Here is a 6,000-nt window from a genome sequence, read left to right as displayed (position 1 = left end):
TTTTATTATTGTCCTCCGGTTGTCTTCCTCCTTCACCTTTTTTTCCCTATTTTCCTTATTCCGCCCTGAGAAGAAGTGAATTCTAAAAGCAGTGGCCACGTGTTCCACTGTGCAGCCGATGCTGGGGCAGCTGCGGCGGGGCGCGGCTTCCGGCAGCGGGGGCGGCGGAAGCGGCAGCGGGGGCGGGGGCGGCGGCGGCGGCGGCGGCGCGGCCGGCGAGGAGGTGGTGTACTACCGCGTGCGCAGTTTCTCCATCACGCCCAACGGCATCTTCAACCTGGGCGACTCGTTCCGGTCGCGGCGCTCGCCGTCCGTCAACTCGGTCAGCTCGACGGGCTCCAGCCAGCACAGCCCCACCGACAGCCCGGGACCCCGAGAGCGCCTGCCCAGGTCAGTATGCCCGCGTCTGCTCAGCTGCCGCTCCAACCTCGACGACGGAGTGATATCGATAGCACGAGTGTGGGATTATGGTCGTAAACTATCACTTTTTTCTTTGCATTGACCTGTGAGCTCATAATAGGTTGTGGCAACGGTTCTTGTACACTGTAACGTTAATCTTCTACTCGTACATAAAAAAAAATCCGGATAAGTGCGAGTAGAACACGCGCACCGAGGGTTCCGTACAAACTAATTTAACGGTGTTCAAATAATTTACGGGTGTGCTGCCGGGTGACGTCGTCGACCACCGCCGATATTTCGGCAGGAGCACACTCTGACATTATCAAGCCACAAATGCAAGAAGGAAGAAATGTGCAAGCGAATTTAATACCTCGGTTCACAGAGGAGAAACAAGGAAGATACCACACACAGAACAAGTAACCGCAAAGTCAACACACAACCAAAGAAAACTAAAATCAGAAATATCGATACTGACTATTAATCAACAGGTGAGGTAGCCCTAATTCTGTCCCTCTGTTTTTTGATGAGAGACAGAGACAGATTCCAAGCAGTATTTAGACAAAATCCACCATCTCTGTTTATAAGGTTACTTGATGGTTTGATTTCAACAGCTTCCTTAATGACACTATCCCAATAGCTGGACGTGCAAGCCAGAATGTCTTTGTTGTTGTATTCCATAGGATGACCGGTGTCAAGGCAATGCTCTGCAATAGCGGATTTGCTCGGCTGTTGTAAGCGTGTGTGACGCTTATGTTCAATACACCGGCCTTCCATAGTCCTGATTGTCTGACCAATATATGACAGGCCACAACTGCAAGGAATACGATAGACACCAGCCTTACGCAAACCAAGATCATCTTTCACGGACGCCAACAGGGCCTTAATCTTAGAAGGTGGTCGAAAAACACATTTCACATCATATTTCGACAAAATACGGCCAATCCTGTTGGAAATGCTTCCTGCGTAAGACAAAAAGGCCGTAGACTTAGGTGCCACTTCGTTGCTATCGTCACTCACCCGTTGAACAGTAGGCTGATAGCGCAACGCACGTTTGATCTGCCTCTCACTATAACCATTCTGACGAAAGGTGACTTCGAGATGTGATAGCTCAGCTGCCAAACTTTCAAGGTCTGAGATAACTTGGGCCCTGTGAACCAAGGTACGAAGTACACCTTTACGCTGAGCTGGATGGTGACAGCTACAGCTCGCAGATACAAGTATGTGTGAGTAGGCTTCCTGTAAACAGAATGTCCCAACGTACCATCAGTCTTCCATCTGACCAACGCATCAAGGAAGGGAAGGCATCCATTCTTTTCCACCTCCATAGTGAACTGAATATTCGTGTGGATTGAATTCAGGTGTTCCAAAAACCGGTTTAAATTCTCTCTACCATGAAGCCAAACAACAAAAGGGAAATGCCACCGTTTTGTTGAACAAGCACGATTACATTCAAAAGATGAGAGAGTTTCTGTTGCTTATGTATGGACTGCAAAAATCTACCTAGACCGGCGAGATAGCCAGATCTCTCCCAAACTAAGAAAGTTGAGCATTATGGGCAGGGCCCTTCATCCAGCTCGTGGTCTCGTGTTCGCGTTCTCGCTTCCCGAGCATAGGGTCTCGGGTTAGATTCCCGGCGGGATCAGGGATTTTCACCTGCCTCGAGATGACTGCGTCTTTGTGTTTTCCTCATCATTTCATCATCATTCATGAATGTGGCGAGTTTGGACTGAGCAAAGATTGGGAATTTATACAGGAGCTGATAATTGCGCAGTTGAGCGCCCTACAAGCCAAACATCATCATCATCCTTCCAGCTGGTTATTATGACAATCTAACGCGCCATTTGGCCAGAATATGGCACGATATCCTTCAGGAGGACATCCGAAAACTCTATCAGACAGTGCCAAGACGTATAACTGTTTGCATAAGGGTCGCAGATGGACCAGGGCGTTAAAAGCTTTCACAATTTGTGAAGCACTTTCTCTTGAACAAATGATCCATTTTTTCTGAAATTGTAATCATTTGCTTGTCTGTACATGTATATCACATCCACAGATTTCCGTAATGTTTGGAAGTTCCTTCATGTTGTGGAGTGGTTTTTTACTTACAGCATACGACTGGATATTCGTCCACCTGTTCTGAAAAGCTGGATGTGCTAGCAAGTCCTTACGTTTGCCACGATGAACTCGACAGCCAAATGTATTGCCGAAACAAATACAACGCTCTATAATCTGCGAAATTAAATAATGTATAACCAAGTAATTGTAGCACAAGCGTGCGTGATATCCAGCAACCATCTCACCATAATTCATAATGATGTCTGTTACATATGCCCAATTCACTATCGCAGGACAAAGCGTCTATGCTACGAGGTGTAATCAGCATTAGGCGTCACGACAGCATGCGAAAGGCAAGAGAACATCTCTATTTGGAAGTCACTGAGCATTGCGAACCATTTCTTCTGCAAAGTTTCTCTACTGACTGAATTCGGCCATAGATCCTAGAAATTGCTGAAGCCGTTGGCACACGGACTGCGCTTTCGAATGTCTATGCTGAGCGTGCCGAGTTCAACGTGCTGCTGTACGCTCAGAATCCATGCGACTTGTGCGTACGTTACGTGTGCCTTAATGTGGTATAAGCTATAGCAACACGCTCGAGCGACAGTTATAGACTGTATTTGGGTCGCAAATCACATTTTTCACGAAATGTACGAGCGTAAAATTCCTACGTAAGCTCTACTAAAACGCACAGTCCCTTCTTTGTCCATAGGCAATATTTGTCTGTCTGTAGTATAAATAAATAGCAAATTTCAGTATCAATGAATATGTTACGAGGTGCTATCCAAAATTTTTGGGACTGGTGCTGCCATCTGTTGAAAAACTTACCTTTGGACTAGTTGTCACCATCACCCTCGAAGTAGTCCCCATCCGTACGTACACACCGGTCCCAGCGCTTCTGCCACCGGTCAAACGTTCTCTGGAAACCCTGTTCTTTCAGGGTATTTATAACCGCCAGAGATGCCTCTTGAATCCTCTCTAGAGTGTCGAACCGGCGGCCTTTCAAGTTCAGTTTCAGTTTTGGGAATAGCGTGAAGTTGCAAGGTGCCAAATCTGGCGCTTACGTTGGGTGGGGTACATCGCCAAGTTGTGTTTTGCCAAAAAGGTCCTGGTGAGCAAGGACGTGTGACAAGGCGCGTTGTCATGATGCAGCAGCCAGTTCCCTTGACGCCAAAATTCGGGCGGTCGTCGCCACACCTTTTCACCGAGCCGTCGCAAAACGTCACAGTAGTTCGTGGAATTCACTGTTTGGTTGGGTGGGACAAATTCTTTGTGCACAATTCCCTAGGTATCAAAGAAAACGATTATCATACTCTTCACTTTGCTCTTCACCTGAGTCGCTTTTTTGGGTCATAACAGCAAGTCCAGCTTTCGTCGCCGGTGATATATAGGGCTAATATTCGTTGCTTGAGAATACGGGACGTTAAAGATGTCTAACAGCAACCGTCTTTCACCAATCATCCAGGACTGATGCAGGACTTTGTGAAGGACTTGGACTGGAACCCAGAAACTTGCCTTCCGCACTTGATGCTCACTTACAGCTATTCAGACCTGCCTCCGTACTCTCGATTGCAGTAGACACATATGACGGTGGGCCGTGAGTCGTACCTATGTAGCTCACTCTATAAAAGCTTTACCCGTAGAGGCAAGGTTATCGCTTCGACTGCCGAGCCTGCACGTAGTTTTAGTCTGTCAGGAAGCTCCCAACCTATTAGTTATTTATGGTAAGTATTACATGTACTATGCCTCGAATGAAGGTGTGCCAATAGCTCATTCGTCAAAATGTGTTTCCACAGTGAAGTCAATTCCGCGTATAAGTTCGTCATCACATATAAGCTAGAAGATCGCTCGTGATATTGACTGTATTAAAACGTTCATTTTCACAGAGACTACACATTCTAACGAAAATACGTGCTCTCTGTATGACGTAAATGTATTCTAAGTCCTTGTCAATAAATCACTGCTCACTTCGATGCAATCTCTTAAGCAGCCTTCAGAGTAATTGTACTGCTTCACAGGCAAAACACACATGCACACACTCACTCAAATCTCTTTCACAATTACCAGACAGATATGACATAATAAGTTAGAGTATCGTTTAAATATTTGTGTTTTGCATGTGACTTGTTTCTTAAATTCCAGAAAAGCAACTCGATGTCGACGTTACGATGTAACCCTTTTCAAGTAAACCAAAATCTTACGTACACACTTTAAAAACGGACACAGAATTGTTTAACTATTTGTGTTTTGCATACGACTCGTTTCTTACGTTCCAGAAAGGCAACCGGTCGTCGACGGAACATTTTTCCAATACACTGATTGCATACACTTGCATCTCCGCATGCGATTCGTTTCATAAGTTCCAGAACAGCAACAGGACGTATAGCATAAATCTGCTTGTATACACTTGCATTTCCATATTAATAAAATTCTGGCAATCAGTGTGTAAGTATCAAACATTTTTTATTCTAAAACTTTATGGCTCCTAACTGCGAGAAACTCCCTTTTGCTATTACGGTCAGTTGCTTATAAGGAGTTCCTCTATAGCGTTTTGAACATGCAACAAAGTTGGATTTTATTATTTAGTTTCGGAATATTTAACACTGTCCTAGTCTGGTTTGAACCATAAACTGCACTGAGATGCTGGAAGTTCCATATTGTCATGTTTTCGTATACACGATCTGGTGTAAATATTATGAATGTGGCTCTTCCAGAGACGTGTAATTTCTCTTTCTTACTATGATTGCCTTAACTGCTGGAAGATGTCCTTACTAGATCAGGAAGCTGACAATATAGCGATGTGTGGTTTCGTAAACTGAATAAATTAGTAAAATTTCACACACATATCCAACAATGACGCCACGATCAATTCCGGGTAACAGCATCTTTGCCTTCGTTGTTAATCTTCAAACAAGTGAACCACTTCTGTACGTCGTTTCTCTTTCTGCTTCCGTTCCACCTCGCTTAAAAACGGAAGGACTTCACACATTTACCGACAATGCACTTCCGTAAACACGTCACCATCAAAAAGCCGTCCTCCTCTTCTCCATGCAACTGTTCTGTCTTGGCCCCGCCCCTCCCCCATGTTAATTACAGAGATGATTTTTATCCTACTGGGCTATAACACTTCTTTTACATCAGTATTACGTAAGATTTACATTTAATTTACATAAAATGCAACCAAACATATTCTTTAATTATAAACCTCGTTCTACTATCCGTAAAAACAGTGAAACATGTACTACATTCAGTCAACACTAATGTCATAAGTCATAAAAGGAAAGATACTGTTCCAATTTACAAGTGGAAAACATCCCCGTCACAGTACTACTTCAGACGGGCGGAGTGGCCGAGCGGTTCTAGGCGCTTCAGTCTTCTGTAAATAACACAGTTGGACCTATCTTTGATGATGGAATACTATAATACGTAGAATGAAATTGGGGGGAGGGTGGGGGGGAGCATCAGTTTGACATCTTTGAAGCAATCATAAAATGGTGTCCGGATATTTTTTGCCACGTAGTGCAGTACGGCAGGACAGGAAAATGT

The 6,000-nt window shown here is 44.7% G+C and overlaps 1 protein-coding gene across 1 annotated transcript in view; it reads left to right on the top strand.

Moving 5' to 3' along the window:
* The first annotated feature begins 206 nt into the window (after window positions 1-206).
* LOC126272910 (GTP-binding protein REM 1-like) overlaps window positions 207-6,000 on the top strand; it is a 750,201-nt gene continuing 744,407 nt past the window's right edge. The window contains exon 1 of the mRNA XM_049976175.1: window positions 207-390. The gene's annotated coding sequence lies outside the window, so the exon portion shown is untranslated. The remainder of the gene's footprint in view (window positions 391-6,000) is intronic.

Source organism: Schistocerca gregaria, chromosome 5 (assembly GCF_023897955.1).
Source record: "Schistocerca gregaria isolate iqSchGreg1 chromosome 5, iqSchGreg1.2, whole genome shotgun sequence".
NCBI classification, from domain to species: Eukaryota; Metazoa; Arthropoda; class Insecta; order Orthoptera; family Acrididae; genus Schistocerca; species Schistocerca gregaria.
Note: the sequence above shows the minus strand (reverse complement) of the source record. Positions and strands in the feature narration are given on the sequence as shown.